The following is an 18464-nucleotide window of genomic DNA, read 5'->3' on the forward strand; positions in this document are numbered from 1 at the left end:
ACATTGAACATTCATCCACCAGTCTTCTCCTTACCAAGGTAGTCTGGAGACACCAAATCGCTGGGACTGAAAGTGTGGATGAGGGATTGGCACAGAGCACAAGGAAGCCAAGGGGTGTAAATCTAGCAATGGAGCCTGAAATAGATAGGCAGATGGAAAAGAAAGGTAAACTCTTGGCTGCGGAGCAAATAGAAGATGATCTCAGAAATTCTGGCCTGAGAAGATGGATGCCCACAAATCCTCAAACATAAATGGAGACTCTGAGAAGCATCTCCCAAGGTATGTAAAGCAGATGACTGGGGGAGTGGTGGTGTCTATTGTCTGAAGGGTTAAACTCATTGCGGAGCAGTCTGAAGGAAATGGCTGCTCCATAAGCAGCTACAAGCTTTCCCTCATTTGATTTGTGCTCCAGAAAAGTCAACCGGGTCATAATGGAGACATTGAATGACAATGGCAAATCATTTAAAGATGTCAGTGTAAACTGGATTCAGAAATATACGGGGTATCATTGTGGAGTGCTAATGATCGACTCTTTCCCAGCAGAGTTAGCGATCTTTCTAGGGGGGAGGGTGGGGGGAGGGGGGCTGGGGGGGTTGGGGGAGAAGAATCCATCCTGATCAGCACTCTGCTTGGTGGACAACATAAAAAAGTATTTTTTCCTCTGCTTGGCATAGCAGTACCTGTTTCTGGCCTTCTTCCTCAATTCTCTCTGGTTAACTGAATCCGCAAGTCTGAATCTATGCACAGAAAAGCCAGAAGCTTCTTCTTTTGTGTTTTTCTGTTGAAATTTGCAACTTACTTTCAATAGGTTTTGACTGTGCCCGAGTCCCCATAGCAATTTGGTCACATGAGCTTATCTTCAGGCAGTTTTAACGAGGTCACATGTGCTTGCCTTCAGACAGAGTTCATAAGAGGTCACACCCCCCTCTCGAAATGACTCCACTTACCTTGAATTAAAAGGGACAGTTTAAAACATAATAGTCTAAAGTCCAGGGTCCGTAACACCTCCTCCATAAAAAAAGAAAAATTATTGGCGTAGTAATGATATTTCTGCAACACTATCAAACTATCACATTCACATTTCATTCACTAACTACATGCAATACAGGTAATAGAATTCCTACAGTGCAGAAGGAGGCCTTTCAGCCCATTGAGTTTGCACTGACCCTCTGAAAGAGCATCCCACCTCGACCCACTCCCCCACCATATCCCTGCAGCTCCACCTAACTTACCCATCCTTGGACATTATGAGACAATTTATCATGGTCAATCGACCTAACCTGCACATCTTTGGACCGTGGAGGAAACCGGAACACCCGAAGGAAACCCACTCAGACATGGGGAGAAAGTGTGAACTCCATACAGTCACCCGAGGCTGGAATTGAACCCGGGTCCCTGGTGTTACCGTGGCACCTTCTTTCATCTTTTGCCACACTTCACCATCAAACATTAAAAGACAACACCTTACTAATCAGCTGCATGGGACAGTTATGATTTAATGTTCAGTTTGTGTGAGTTTTTAGAGTTACAACTCATTTGCAAATGATAGTTCACTTTACTACCGGCGCTTTCACTTTCTATCCTTTGCTGCAGAAGATCTGCTTTCTCGTTTTGCACAGTCTGAAAGCTTTTCCATGTCCTCGGTTAAAAAAAGAGTTCTTGGTTTGGTCAATTTAACTTAATCAAGAACAACATTGACACCAGTGTGTTGACCTTGTAGCAGAGTCTTTGAACAATCCTGTTATCATTGAATCGTAGAATTTACAGTGCAGAAGAAGGCCAATCATTTATCGAGTCTGCACCGGCCCTTGTAAAGAGCACCCTATCTAAGCCCACACCTCCACCCTATCCCCGTAACCCAGTAACCCCACCAAAACTTTTGGACATTAAGGGGAATTTAGCATGACCAATCCACCTAAGCTGCACATCTTTGGACTGTGGGAGGAAACCAGAGCACCCAAAAGAATTCCATGCAGACACGGGGAGAAAGTGAGAACTCCACACAGACCGATACCCTGGGGCTGTGAGGCAGCAGTGCTAACCACTGTGCCACCATGCCACTCCAAGTATGCTCAAGCGTTAATTCCTGAACTCCATTCTCCTTCATGCTGCAGGCCTTTTAATGCTGAAGTCTGTAAAGAAAGTATCAATTGAATTGTCATCATCCTGTTTAAATTCAGAAACAATTTTATTTTTAAGTCTGTTTTCCTGATTAAATCATTTGATTTTCTTTTCCAGGAGAAGTGTGTTGAATTCTGCCTTTTGTCTAAGCAGTTTATTCCATTGCCAATTAAAATCCTCTTTAGCTGCTTTAAGAACCTTGTTAAGGTTATGTAAATAGTCTGTTAAACTTCACCTTGTTGACATGTATCAGGCTTAAATTGTCACATTGTACATAAGCTTGATGATGGAGAGCCTTAATTTATATGTGTTAGGTAATTTGGACATTCTGAATTCTCCCTCCATGTACCCTGAACAGGTGACGAAATGTGGCGACTAGGGGCTTTTCACAGTAACTTCATTGTAGTGTTGATATAAGCCTACTTGTGACAATAAAGATTATTATTATTAATATTGATGACCATTCTTCCCATTAGTTAAGTATTGCAAATATTCGGTTCGCAGTTATTAGTTGTGATGACAAGGTGTACACGATTTGGGCTGAATGTTGCAAAGGCTGCCTGTAAAAAGCGTATAAAAATAGAACACCTGCCAGGGGTCTTTGCATTTGCCAGGGGATAGCATTTATTAGAGGATCCTTGCAAAGGGGATGCTTGCCAGGAAAGATAATTAGGAGTTAATAGTGAGGCATTTGCGAGGAAGTGAACATTGGCTTACGGCGTTGCCAGTCGATGGGTGATTGTCACAGATGAGGTATTGTCATAAGAATCCAGAAGTGACGAACATAATTGTCACCCGGTTTCGAGTTTGAAGTCGGAAATCAAAATCAGTGTTTGAATCTGACATTGGGGTTAAAGCGTTAAGCAAAAGTAAACAGTAATTTTCCAGAAGCTACTTTAGGCTAGAGAGACAGAGCGCTCAGCAGCAGCTGTGAAACATGCAGCCACCGCAGAATGGGAAATTAGCGTTGGAGCTATAAAGCTGCAAAGAGGTACATTAGAGTTGAGTTGTTTAATTTCAGACTTCGAACAACGTTGTGAGTCAAGAGAGCAGATTCATGGATCCATGAAGAAAAGAAGGTCTCAGAAGTTCCCAAATTCCATGGGAAAAACTGTGTTTCATTCTGCTCCTCTACTCGTGGAACATTAAGTATTAACCATTGTTAAATAGACATTGTTAGTTTGCGTTCTAAATTAGCGATTATCCTTTTTGCAGTGAAGAATATTCCTCTCTGAAATTTCTACTCTGGGGTTCCTTATGGAGTCCAAATTGCAACAGATCAGATGATATATCTTGATGCTCCTTTCAAATCAGTTCATAAATTTTCAATTCCTTTTACTTTTTCTCTTTCCATTCAACATAAGCTTTGACTATTCTTTTCTGGCGGGAACGCCCGAAGCTTTAATTTATTAGCTTTGAGTATTGCTGCTATGTGCGTTGTCACCTCTTGTTCTGGTTCTGCCCGCATGTTTAATTCAAAAGACGTGGACGAAGTGTCGTTGGACGAAGAGACGTCGGACGAAAAGACGCGACACGCTCATGACAGTCCAATGCTCCAATGTCCTTTTAACAGGGATGGCATGGTGGCACCATGGTTAGCGCTGTTGCCTCACAGCACCAGGGACCTCCATTCAATTTCGGCACTTAGTGACAGTGTGGAGTTTGCACTTTCTCCCTGTGTCTGCGTGGGTTTCTTCCAGGTACTCCGGATTCCCCACACAGTCCAAAGATGCGCAGGTTAGGTAGATTGGCAAGGCTAAATTGGTAAATTAGTGTCCAAAGATGTGCAGGTTAGCTGGGGTTATGAGGAAAGGGCAGCAGAGTGGACCGAGGTAGAGGAGTCTTACAGAGGGTCGGTGCGGACTGAATGGCCTCTTTCTGCACTGTATGATTTGTGGTTCTAACATCAGCAGGTTGAGTTTCTAATTCTTTGGATACATCTTTAATTGAAACAGTGATTTCCCTAGTAAGATGACAGAAAGTAATGGATTTTTGTACTTTACTCAATTTTTCTTGAACAGTTTCAATTTTAACAGTATTGTAGGACTTTTCCGCTACCACTGGAGAGGGTAATACCATATCCCCAGCCAGGTGATCTCCTGAAATAAAATGATACACGTTAAGTAGATAAATCATGCACAAGCCCTCATAACAGGACAACTGATTTTGAAATAACACTTTAAAATAGTTTTACATAATGGAATGGGTAAACAATTTCCTTCAATACGCCATATCAACACACTATTATTTAGCAAATGTTCTGGAGAAAAATTCACATCACTTGCTGTTGGAACCAACAATTCTACGGACACGTGCTTGTAGGATTAGAATAGCGGTTTTAATATACTTACAACAGAGCCAGCCGGTTAGCTGTTGAACTTTCGGTGAACTGGCTGGCTGACCATATGGCATGGATCTTTATACAGCAGCTCCAGGGGGAGGAGTCCTGGGCGGAGCCAAGGGAGGAGCCCAGTACAAACCCTCGAGTACTCCCAGAGCTACTCCCCCTGGTGGTCAGGTAGTGCAACTGCACTTACAATATTGATACATATATACAGATTATAATACCGTGTGAATCGCATTCACCACATTCACCCCCTGTGAAAAAATCGAGTCCAGCAGGGGTGGTGGCTCACAGAGTTAGTCTGTCCGGTGGGTGAATTGTTTGTTTCGATCTGTGGAGCACCGGGGTTGCAGCCTCTTGCGGTGGCTGGGTGGGTGTTGAGAGCTGGGGTACGATGGCAGACTCCGGGGTGGGTCTTGTCCAAACTTCATACACCTCTGGCTCGACCGGAGACTGGGGGCGCTGGGGGCGGGCTGGTGCTGCCGCGTGGAACCGGTGGGGCGAGCTTGCGGAATCGGGGGCGCGAGGGGGCGGCAGCATAGGGAACGGGGTAAGGGATTCCTCAGTGGGGGGAGGGGGGGCTGGATCCAGCGGGTGCCAGGTCCCGAAGGGATACTGTGTCCTGGCGACCATCCGGGAACTCCACAAATGCCTACTGGGGGTTGGAATGGAGGAGGCGCACCTATTCAACAAGGGGGTCAGTTTTGTGCCCCCTGACGTGCTTCCTCAGGAGGACCGGGCCTGGTGTCCTCAGCCACGCCGGAAGTGAGACCCCCGTGGTAGTGCCCCTAGAAAAAATGAAGAGCCGCTCATGAGGGGTTTGATTTGTAGCTGTACAGAAGAGGGATCTGATTGCGTGGAGCGCGTCTGGGAGGACTTCTTGCCATTGGGAGACTTGGAGTTTTCTAGACCGGAGGGTCAGTAGGACAGTCTTCCAGACTGTCGCGTTCTCCCTCTCCACCTGCCCGTTCCCCCTGGGGTTGTAGCTGGTAGTCCTGCTCGAGGCGATGCCCTTGTCGAGCAGGTACTGACGCAGCTCGTCGCTCATAAAGGACGAACCCCGGTCGCTGTGCACGTAGCTGGGGAAACCGAACAGGGTGAAAACACTATGCAGTGCCCTAATGACTGTGTGGGAGGTCATATCGGGGCATGGAATGGCAAAAGGGAATCGGGAGAACTCATCGATGATGTTGAGGAAATAAATGTTCTTGTTAGTGGAGGGGAGTGGCCCTTTGAAATCGTTCGCAAGGCGTTCAAAGGGCCTAGAAGCCTTGACCAGGTGGGCCCTGTCTGGTCTATAGAGTGCGGTTTGCACTCTGCACAGATCGAGCAGTCCCTGGTGACCTCTTTTACCTCCTCGTCGGAGAAAGGCAGGTTTCGGGCTCTGATGTAGTGGGCGAGCCGGATGACTCCTGGATAGCAGAGGTCCACGTGGATGGCTTTCAGACGGCTGATCTGCGCGCTGGCGCATGTCCCCCGGGATAGGGCATCCGAGGGCTCGTTGAGCTTCCCCGGTCGATATTTAATATCATAACTATAGGTGGAGAGTTCGATCCTCCACCGAAGGATTTTATCATTTTTTATTTTGCCCCTTTGCGAGTTGTCAAACATAAAGGTAACTGATCGTTGGTATGAGGGTGAACCTCCTACCTGTGAGGTAATGCCTCCAGTGATGGCTTGCACTTCCTTCTCGACAGAGGAGTGTCGGAGTTCTGAAGCGGATAGGGTACGGGGGAAAAATGCAACGGGCCTCCCTGCCTGATTTAAAGCGGCTGCTAGAGCTACATCTGAGGCGTCGCTCTCAACCTGAAAGGGAGTGGATTCATCCACCGCCCGCATGGCTGCCTTGGCGATGTCCTCCTTGATGCAGCTGAAGGCCTGGCGCGCCTCAGCAGACAGGGGAAATCGTGTGGCCTTAAAGAGTGGGCGGGCTTTGTCCGCATATTGGGGACCCACTGCGCGTAGTATGAAAAGAACCCCAAGCACCATTTGAGGGCCTTGGGGCAATGAGAGAGGGGGAGTTCTAAGAGGGGGCGCATGTGGTCCGGGTCTGGGCCCAGGGCTCCGTTCTCCACAGCGTAGCCGAGGATGGCCAGTCTGTTTGTGCGGAAAACGCATTTCTCCTTGTTGTAAGTGAGGTTTAATTTCTGTGCCGTCTGGAGAAAACGGTGGAGGTTGTGGTCCTGCTGGTCATAGCCGCAGATGGTAACATTGTCCAGATACGGAACCGTGGCCCGCAGCCCGTACTGGTCTACCATTCGGTCCATTGCTCGTTGGAACACCGAAACCCCGTTAGTGACGCCGAAGGGAACCCAGAGGAAATGGAAGAGGCGGCCATCGGCCTCGAACGCCGTGTAGTCCGGGTGGATTGGGAGCTGGTGGTATGCAGACTTCAGATCCACTGTGGAAAATAGCCGATATTGGGCGATCTGATTAACCATGTCTGCAATTCTGGGGAGGGGATACGCGTCTAGGAGCGTAAAGCGATTTATGGTCTGGCTATAGTCGACGACCATGCAAAGTTTTTCCCCGGTCTTGACGACCAACACCTGAGCTCTCCAGGGACTATTACTGGCCTCTATGATCTCCTCACTGAGCAGCCGTCGGACCTCCGATCGGATAAAGACCCTATCCTGTAGGCTGTATCGCCTGCTGCGAGTCGCTACTGGTTTGCAATCTGGAGTGAGATTGGCGAAGAGAGGAGGGGGGGGCGATGCGCAGCGTGGCTAGGCTGCAGATAGTGAGTGGGGGCAGGGGCCCACCGAAGCTGAGGGCGAGGCTCTTGAGGTTGCACTGGAAATCCAGGCCTAATAAGAGTGGCGCGCAGAGGTCAGGCAGGACATAAAGTTTAAATTTTGAATAGCTAGCGCCTCGAATTGTGAGCATAGCGACGGTGCGTCCTTGGATTTGGACTGAGTGGGAGCCCGAAGCGAGGGCGATAGTTTGACTCACAGGAAAAATAGGAAGCGAACAGCGTCTTACCAGCTCTGGGTGTATAAAGCTCTCGGTGCTCCCGGAGTCAAAGAGGCATGGCGTGCTGTACCCGTTGATCTGGACCTCCGCCATCGAACTTCGTAGGTGCTTGGGGCGGGATTGATGTAGGGTGACCGTGTTGAGTTGAGGACCGCGTAATGAGTGCCCGGGAAGGTCGTAGTCTTCCGAGTGGGCGTCCGGTCGAGTAGATACCGGTACGTTCTGGCGAGCTTGATGCAGGATCGCTGCGCTGAGTTGCGGGCCGCGTGATGGGTGCCCGGGGAAGTCGCAGTCTTCAGATGAGCTTTCTGAGCATGCTGATGCAGATGGGGCCCGTGGATCGCACGTGGTGAGCGGCGAGGAAGATGGCGACCCCCATGAGTCGCATGTGGCCAGCCGCATGGTGGGTGTTTGCCAAGATGGCGGCCCCCATGGATCGCACGTGGTGGGAGGGGGCGGAGTCAGGGCGTAGGCCGCAGCGTTTCGGGCCCCGTGGGCCCGCTGGTGTTGGGAGCGATTTGTTCTCTCTACTGGGGAGTTAAAAACTGGGTCCCTTTTCGCGAGGCACACTCTGGCATAGTGGCCTTTCTTCCCGCAGCTGCTGCAGGTCGCAGATCGGGCTGGGCAGTGCTGCCACGGGTGCTGGCTTTGGCCACAGAAATGGCAGGCTGGGGCAGCTGAGTAGCTGGCTGGAGCAGCTGAGCAGCTGGCTGGGGCAGCAGAGTAACTGGCTTTGGCAGTGCGGTAGCTGGGGGGCCGTGCGGCACAGGCCTGGGGCAATTGTTGGTCGGGGGTCCACGATGAGGTCGCGGGGTCCGTGGGAAACGACGTGAGGCTGCGGAAGGAGACTTTCATAGGGTAGCAGCCTCCACAGTAGTATCTAAGTCCTGGGCCCCCTTTTCTAGCAATCTTTGGCGCACATTGTTAGATCTAAGGCCCGCTACGAAAAATTCCCGCACAGCAAGCTCCCTATGTTCAGCCGCGGTAACGGCTTGATAATTACAGTCATTGGAAAGATTGTTCAGTTCCCGTACAAACTCGGCTAGCGTTTCTGTAGGCCGCTGATGGTGAGTCATAAACACGTGGCGTGCATAAACCTCGTTAATGGGCCTAACGTACATTTTGTCCACTATCGCCAGCGCTGCGGTGTAAGAACCGGCCGGATTTAGCTGTGTGGAGATTCTGTGGCTTACCCTCGCGTGCAGTAGGCTGAGTTTTTGTTCCTCCGTTGTTCCGGCGGTGCTGGCTTCTGCCAGGTAGGCCTTAAAACATCTCAGCCAGTGGGAAAAAATTTCCTTAGCCTCTGCATCCTGCGGGTCGAGTTCTAGGCGTCCGGGCTTGAGGGCTGCTTCCATGATTTACTTCGACTGTTTCGGAAGTATATTAAATTGTTGGAACCAACAATTCTACGGACACGTGCTTGTAGGATTAGAATAGCGATTATAATATACTTACAACAGAGCCAGCCTGTTAGCCGTTGAACTTTTGGTGAACTGGCTGGCTGACCCTGTGGCACGGATCTTTATACAGCAGCTCCAGGGGGAGGAGTCATGGGCGGAACCAAGGGAGGAGCCCACTACAAACTCTTGCGTACTCCCAGAGCTATTCCCCCTGGTGGTCAGGTAGTGCAACTGCACTTACAATATTGATACATATATACAGATTATAATACCGTGTGAATCGCATTCACCACACTTGCCAACATCAATGACTGACATTGTCCTCTGCATCTAATTATAACAACTACTTTACTGGACAAAAATTGGATCACATAACCATTAAAAAAAAAAGCCCCCATAATTTTCTGTGCTCTGATCTACTACTATAGCAAATACATTTGAAGATATTGGTTTGTCATAAGCTCCACTTACTGGTACTCCATTTTCTGAAGAAACACTATACAATCTTACAAATGCTATTGGTTTACCTTTTAATTCCCAACAATACACTTTTACTTGCCCTCTATTATGGCAAAAATAACAAGTTAAACATACTTATCATCCAGAATGTCTTTTTTTAACTACCCTGGGGACTGTTTGTCTTTACATTTTTGCTATCTTTACATTTTTGCTATATTATAGCCAGAGTTCACGATAAAAACTCTTACCTCGCCATTCTCTGTGTGGGGTGGCAATTAAGCCTTACTGCAGCTCACATGCTTGTGAGAGAATTCATAATTATCAGCCATTATTGCCTCAGCTCTTATTTTAGGAACATTATGGTCTTCTATGTGAGACTTTTTCCCAAAAGGGACATTATTTTAAATTATTCAATTAACAACAGCAAAGTTCCACAAATGTCTGTCTTTTGCTGTAATTACTACCTTCATGTCTGTGTGCCTGTACGTCTCCAGTTCTAACTTGAAAGCATGAAGAACAGCAATTCTCATGATATCACATTCACTGGACTATGTGTGGTAAACCACTGTTACACCTGTATTAGGTGATGTAAGGTAGGACCTGTATTGCAGGTTCGCCGGTAGCCCCTGCCTGCTGGCTCCGCCCAGGAAGAGGAGTATAAATATGGGTGTCCTCTATTCAGCTGCCATTTCGCCAGCTGCTGTGGGAGGCCACGCATCTGACTGCAATAAAGCCACAGTTGTACCCAATCTGAGTCTTTGTACAATTGATCGTGCATCAATTTATTGCAGTAAGATTTTCTACAAGATGGACTTCCGAATCAAACCAGATCGACTGCAGCTGGATCCGCATTCATCCAACGCCAGAAGAGACTTTAATCACTGGCTAGCTTGCTTCGAGGCTTAGATAAACTCAGCGACCAACACACCGACGGAGGCTCAAAAGATACAGATCCTGTACTCAAGATTGAGCTCCAGCGTGTTTCCGCTGATCCAGGACGTCCCGACTTACGCGGACGCCATGGCGCTCCTCAAAGAGAACTACGCGCAGAAAGCGAACTCTCTCTTTGCCAGGCACGTACATGCCACTCGCTCTCAACGCCCTGGTGAGTCCATTGAAGACTTCTGGTGGGCCCTGATCCCACACATCTAGGACTGTGACTGTCAGGCCATCTCGGCCACCGAACATTCTAATCTCCTCATGCGCGATGCTTTTGTAACGGGGATTGGGTTGGACCTCATCCGCCAAAGACTGCTCGAAGGGGCCACGCTCGACCTAGCGGAGACTAAAAAGCTAGCGCTCTCCATGACGGTTGCCTCACGTAACGCTCAGGCCTACATCTCCGGCCGCATGGCACACCCCTCCTATCCCTTGTGGACCGCGCAAACGGCCGCCCCAGCCGGGGCCTTACCCAGCCAATACGCCTGCGCCACATGCCAATCCACGCACCTGGGGGTCCCCAATGTTAGTTCTGCGGCCAGCAGAAGCACCCTCGCCAACGCTGCCCGGCTCGCACCGCCATTTGCAAGGCTTGCAGCAAAAAGGGCCACTTCGCCGCAGTGTGCCAGGCCCTCGCAGTCGCCGTGTTTGCCCCTTCACCCCTGACACACGCACATTGGGCGCCGCCATCTTCACCCCCCGGGGCCGCAACCGGCCAGTGGGCACTGCCATCTTAACCCCCCGGGGCCACGTGCGGCCAGTGAGCACTGCCACCTTCCGCCCTCAGTCCACACGCGGCCCATGGGCGCCATCATCTTGTTCAGCTCCAGTAACGTGCAGCCCATGGGTGCCGCCATTTTGTCCCCCGCAGGATCTTCAGTCGTCGCCATCTTGTCTTGCCCACGAGGCATGGACGCCGACGACATTCCACGAACGGGGCCCTCCACGCTCTCCGTCTTCTGACACCAGTGATGATCAACCACAGCTCGCCTCGATGACGCTCGACCAGTCCTGGCCACACAACCTGGCCACCGCTTCGACTACGGTGAAAATCAACGGCCACGTGACCTCTTGCCTGCTGGACTCCGGGAGCACTGAAAGTTTCATCCACCCAGATACGATAAGGCACTGCTCCCTCGTGGTCCACCTCGCCAACCAAAGAATCCCCCTGGCCTCCAGATCCCATTCCGTCCCAATCCGGGGGTTCTGCACGGTCACTCTCACGGTCCAGGGCATCGAATTCAGCGGCTTCTGCCTCTACATCCTTCCTAATCTCTGTGCAGCACTATTACTAAGCCTGGATTTCCAGTGCAACCTCCAGAGCCTCACCCTCAAATTCAGCGGGCCCCTACCACCCCTCACTGTGTGCAGCCTCGTGACCCTAAAGGTCAACCCCCACTCCCTCTTTGCCAATCTAACTTTGGATTACAAACCCGTTGCCACCAGGAGCAGACGGTACAGCACCCCGGACAAGACCTTCATCAGGTCCGAGGTCCAGTGGCTGCTTCGGCAGGGTATCATCGAGGCAGCAACAGCCCCTGGAGAGCTCAAGTGGTAGTCGTTAAAACTGGGGAGAAGTATAGAATGGTCATGGACTACAGCCAGGCCATCAATCGGTACACGCAGCTCAACGCGTACCCCCTCCCACGCATATCTGATATGGTCAATCAGATTGCGCAGTACCGGGTCTTCTCGACGATTGTCCTAAAACCCACCTACCACGAGCCCCGCATTCGTAAATCAGACCATCCATAAACTGCCTTCGAGGCGGACAGTCGTCTCTATCATTTCCTCAGGGTTCACTTCGGCGTCACTAACGGGGCCTCGGTCTACCAAAGGGAGATGGACCGAATGATCGACCGGTACGGTTTGCGGGCCACTTTCCCTACCTAGACAACGTCACCATCTGCGGCCATGATCAGCAGGACCGCGATGCCAACCTTGCTAAATTCCTCCGCAGCGCCTCTCTCCTCAACCTCACCTCCAATAAGGAGAAGTGTCTGTTCAGCACGACCCGCTTCGCCAGCCTCGGCTATGTGGTCCAGAACAGAGTTCTGGGGCCCAATCCCGACCGCATGTGCCCCCTCATGGAGCTCCCCCTTCCCCACTGCCCCAAGGACCTCAAACGCTGCCTGGGGTTCTTTTCGTAATACGCTCAGTGGGTCCCAAACTACGCGGACAAGGCCCGCCCACTCATTCAGTCCACCCATTTTCCCCTTACAGCCGAGGCACAACAGGCCTTCGCCCGTATCAGAGCAGACATAGCCAAGGCCGGGATGCACGCAGTAGATGAGACACTGCCCTTCCAAGTAGAAAGCGACGCATCAGACGTCGCACTTGCCGCCACCCTCAAACAGGCAGGCAGACCCATGGCATTCTTTTCCCACACCCTTCATGCCTCAGAAATTCGGCACTCGTCCGTCGAAAAAGAGGCCTAAGCTATCGTTGAAGCTGTGCGGCATTGGAGGCATTACCTGGCCGGCAGGAGATTCACTCTCCTCACTGACCAACGGTCAGTAGCCTTCATGTTCAACAACACGCAGCGGGGCAAGATCAAGAATGATAAAATCTTGCGGTGGAGAATCGAGCTCTCCACCCATAATTACGAGATTCTATAGCGCCCCGGCAAACTCAACGAGCCCCCAGATGCCCTATCCCGAGGCACATGTCCCAGCGCACAAGTAGACCGACTCCGGGCCCTACACGACAGCCTTTGTCACCCAGGGGTCACATGGTTGTATCATCTTGTCAAGGTTCGCAATCTGCCCTACTCCGTTGTGGAAGTACAGACAGTCACCAGGGACTGCCAGGTCTGTGCGGAGAGCAAGCCGCACTTCTACCGGCCGGACCGTGCATGCCTGGTGAAGGCTTCCCGCCCCTTTGAACGCCTCAGCGTGGATTTCAAAGGGCCCCTCCTCTCCACCGACCAAAACACGTATATTCTCAGTGTGGTCGATGAGTACTCCAGGTTCCCCTTCGCCATCCCATGCCCCGATATGACGTCCGCCACCGTCATCAAGGCCCTCAACACAATCTTCACTCTGTTCGGTTTCCCCGCCTACATCCACAGTGACAGGAGATCCTCATTCATGAGTGATCAACTGCGCAGTTCCTGCTCAGCAGGGGTATTGCCTCCAACAGCACAACCAGCTATAATCCCCGGGGAAATGGGCAGGTAGAGAGGGAGAACGGGACGGTTTGGGGGGCCGTCCAGCTGGCCCCATGGTCCAGGAACCTCCCAGCCTCTCGCTGGCAGGAGTTCCTCCCTGATGCACTCCACTCCATCCGGTCACTACTGTGCACTGATACGAATAACACACCCCATGAATATTTTTTTGCCTTCCCCAGGAAGTCCACATCCGTGGTGTCGCTCCTGACTTGGCTCACAGCTCCAAGACCGGTCCTGCTCCGTAGGCATGTCCAACTCCACGAGGCAGACCCGTTGGTGGACAGGGTACACTTGCTCCATGCCAACCCCCAGTATGCCTATGTGGCGTACCCCGACGGCTGCCAAGATACTGTCTCCCTCAGGGACCTCGATCCAGCAGGTTCCACCCATACACACTTCCCCGGCCAAGCGCCATCCTCCCCTCCCCCGGCGTTTCCAACATTAACCCCACCAGGACCATCTCTCCTTCCCCTGCCCACGCAACAGGATGAGGAGGATTTCGGCCCGGAGTCACCCAACATCAGGCCGGCACCGACGTCACCAGCATCGACATCGCCGCCACCATTACGTCGCACCCAGCGGAACATCAAGGCACCAGACCGGTTGAACCTCTCACTGGCACCGGACTTTCAGAACACATTTTTGTTCCCTCCTTTTTTTCTCATAAAACACTGTACATAATTTTCTCTACTGTGTATAGTTCTACACCACCCCCGCCGGACTCATTTTTAACAGGGGCTGAATGTGGTAAACCACTGTTACACCTGTATTAGGTGATGTAAGGTAGGACCTGTATTACAGGTTCGCCGGTAGCCCCTGCCTGCTGGCTCCGCCCAGGAAGAGGAGTATAAATGTGTGTGTCCTCTATTCAGCTGCCATTTCGCCAGCTGCTGTAGGAGGCCACACATCTTATTGCAATAAAGCCACAGTTGTACCCAATCTGAGTCTTTGTACAATTGATTGTGCATCACTATGTCTGAAAGAGATGAGCACATTTTGAAAGCTATCCCCAGGAACACACTCTACAATAAAATCATCCAACTTTCTATTAGCCATTGCAGTTTCATAGCAATTTTGTCAAATGACATAAAATAAATTTCAAACCTTTCCTCGCTGAATTTAGGCAATAAGTGAATACTCTGCAAATGAAAACCAGGAATTAAATGTGAATCAATGCCAAGATTTTCCCTGTGAACCACCATTCACGTAAACTCAGCTTTCCTTTGTGAAGATCAAATTTCCTTGCTTCTTTTTCTCTCTGGACTTCAAACGTTTTCCTTGCTAATTCTTCTTTTTCTCTTTCTGTTTGAAACTCAAGGTTTATCTGCTCCTTTGCTTATTGGAATCTGAGTTCAATTTTTCATGTCTCCTTTTGGTTTAAAATTGATAATTTCTCTCTCCCATGAATTTACGTTATTACATTTGTAATTGAATTCTCGGTAATTCAACTGGAGTGCAATCAGGACCGCCCTTTCTTCCTCAAGGTTCAAGTGGTAAGCAAATACTTTACTGATTTTCCCTCCCTGACTTTCAACTTGACTCCTACATTCACTGCCACAGTTTTCAAATTGATCTTTGTTAATGGGCGGCAGTGTGGCTCAGCACTGCTGCCTCACCGGTCCAGGGACCGGGTTCAATTCCGGCCTTGGGTGACTGCATGTGTGGAGTTTCCACTTTCTCCCCATGTTAACATGGGTTTCCTCTGGGTGCTCAGATTTCCTCCCACAGTCCAAAGATGTGCAGGTTAGGTGGATTAACCTTGCTAAATTGCCCCTTAGTATCAAAGGATGTGTAGGTTAGGTGGGGCTACGGGAATAGGGCAGAGGAATGGGCCTAGGTAGGATGTTCTTTCGGAGGGTCAGAGCCGTGATGGTCTGAATGGCCTCCTTCTGCACTTTTGGAATTTTATGGTTCTAATTGTAGTAAGACATTAATAGTCTCACACCAGAAACAGTTTAGCATTGATGTAATTATGTTAACTTTTCACCAAAAGTAAAGCAAAATCTTGTTCATTTAAACACTGAGAAATGTCAGTGTACCTATTTTACTGCCTCTGGATTCTTATTCCACAAAAACCAATTTGTTATGATCGCCAAAGAGACTGACAAATTTTTAAAACAATATGAATTTCCCAGTGACCAACATAAAGAAAAATGACAATATTTAATGGCTTAAAACTTTCATGTGACAAACAAACTAAAGTTAACATTGGCCAAACATTACTTAGTCGGCAACGAATACACTAAATTACTGAAGTGATATTCTCTATTAACTTAGTAATACAATCAAAACCCCCATGCTACATTTGTGCATTACACCACACCCAGTTAGAAATGCAGTCTTGTTTAAAGTTCCCCAGTTCCGCTCAGCTTTAAGAGGATTTCTTCTTCCTATGTCACTAACGTGGATTCTTTAGTGTCCTTTCAAACAATATCCCTTTCGTGTAATATTCTGAGCAAATTCAAATGGACTGCCAGCAGCAAGGCACTCAATAGCAGTTATTTGTGGTTAATTACCCAGAAGCTTTGTTGCTTTGAAAGGGGAATCCTAACTCACCAGCATTCTGCTTGGTATTTAACCTGATAACAGTCCTTATTCCCCCTGCTTCACACAGCAGAGCCTGTTTTGAGTCTTCTTTCCCAAATCTCTCTGTCTGACTGACATCACAAAGTATAGTTTTGAGTCTGTATGTAGCAAGACCAGCTGCATCCTCTTTTGTATCCAAGTGTTAAAACGTGTGCCTTACTTTCAATAAGTTTTGACTTGGGCCTTGTCTCCATGTCAACCAGATCACATGGGCTTGTGTCTGGGAAGACTTCATAGCCCTCTCTAAATGATTCTCTTGTACCTTGAATTTAAGGAGTCAGTTTAAAACAGAATTGTCTTATAAAGACTAGTATTCGTATAGTTACAGAACAAAATTATGGTTTTGTAAAGGTTATCATGTACCATGAGAGTATTAGATGTAAGGATTGCTTCATGTTTACTTCTTTTGTGTCTAGTAGCCATTGTCACTGGATCTGTTTCCTCTACTTCATTGAGCCAGGCTTCACAGTATTAACAGTGCCATCATCAGGCTCTCTGTGCTCCTCTGGGACATCCACCTTCAGCTCTTCCCCATTCGCAGAGTTGTAAATAACACAATGTGCTAAAACAATTATCTGTACTGTATTTCTGCAGAGTTCAAGACACTCACAGGCACTGGACCATCCTTCAAACTTGCCAATGGCTTGCTCAATTATTATTCTTCTCTCCTTATACATCCATCACTGCCACATTCTATGCAGCGTGAGTGGTCCTATAAAAAGACAGCATGAACCGCAGGAATAATAGGTGTTCCTCGTCACCTAACAGCTATCCTGGCTCTAGGTTCTAGTTGAAGTGGAAATGAGACACTGCATGAAGCATCATGAAGGTTTTGTGGATGTACTTACAAACATCTATGCCTGCCATTGCAATTGATGCATGTAATTCGGGAATGGAAGCCTTTGTGATAATCATTCATTTTCAAACTGCATAAAGGATGGAAGTATGTTATTTTTAAAGGCCATCTACTTTTGAACAGCAAGTAAGAAACTCCATTCTGCTCGATTGAAAAACTTCTCAGTAACTATTGATACAGCTGGGGTGGATATTTTCATATTGCTGTGGCACACATCATTGTACAATCACCTGTTGTTATGTACCAACATATTATTATAATCACATTGGAAGGGAAATGTATCACTGCTTTTTTGATCTACTGCTTTGGAGCTTTTGTGCTTTTTCTAAATGTGGGAAGGGTTTACCAAAGGAGATACAAATGGCACTGATGTTAGTCCTGCGATAGCTTTTTGGACTTTGATACGTGAGCCCATGACATCTCGCACCTATGGATTTTCCTCCACAAGATGAGCGGGTGGGAAATTGATTAGAAATCACGTAATCTGTGTGACAGGGATTCCGAAAACGGTCATATAATTTCAGAATTGATGCAAGATTTCTCTTCTGTATTTGTTTGTACAAGGTGATGTATTAAAACTTTTATTGGTTTGTTACCCAACTAATAATATTTAACCTTGGTATAGGGAAACACATCTGTTCAACTCCCACAGGATTATTTACCCTCTCCTGGCCTGGATCAGGGTACTTTCACCACTGGTTACATAGTATCTTTGTACTAAACACTACCTCATCCACCACATATTTCAAGACCCTCTTGGCTTGAAGCCTCTCATGAGTTTTGGTAATGGTAAAGGCTATTATGTGACTCTTGAGGACCGCTTTTGTGCTTTTCCGTTATAATATTGGGAAGTTGTCAGGACTTACAGTCGCCGAATAAACATAGGAAGCTGTGAATGGGTGCTATGAATTCGGGGTCATCAGGGAGCGAGGAGCTGAGGGATGGAGAGGTATATGACTGAATGTTATCAGATTTGTGACAAATGGAAATGCTGATGAAACTGACGGCTCAACTCTGGATTGAGACACAAAAAAGTAATCATTTCATTTAATTTACTCCCAGGATTTGAACAATGCTGGCAAGGCTGCATTTAATGGCCATCTCTATTTGGTCTTGATAATGCCCACTTCTTGGAGTCATAGCTTCGACTACTAAATGGCTTGAGAGAGAGAGAGTGCTTTCAGTGTTAGAAACATTGGGTGAGATCGGACTTCTGCAGATGGACAGTCTACGAGTGTAAGCTGCTATTTTTGAGTCAGAAGGTGCTGCTCTCAAGTCTCACAGCAGAGAGAGTCCACTGCCTGATTGAGGGAATGCTGCACCGATGTAGGTGTCACCTTTAACATGAAAACTTAAACCCAGGCCCTGCCTGTTCTGTCTGATGTAAAAAGGTTCATGACACAACTTTAAAGAGGAGGAGAGTTCTCCCTAGTATCTGGGTCAATACTTACCCCTCAACCAACATCTCTGAAACAGATCATTTGATCTTTGCTGTTTGTGGGAGCTTGCTGCATGCAAATTAGCCAATGTGTCCTCTACAACAGTTGTTACACTTCTAAAGTACTTAATTGTCTGCGACATTGTTAAAGGAACTCTATATATGTAAGCCTCCCACCC

The sequence above is a fragment of the Scyliorhinus canicula genome, chromosome 14, assembly GCF_902713615.1.
Source record: "Scyliorhinus canicula chromosome 14, sScyCan1.1, whole genome shotgun sequence".
Classification (NCBI taxonomy): Eukaryota; Metazoa; Chordata; class Chondrichthyes; order Carcharhiniformes; family Scyliorhinidae; genus Scyliorhinus; species Scyliorhinus canicula.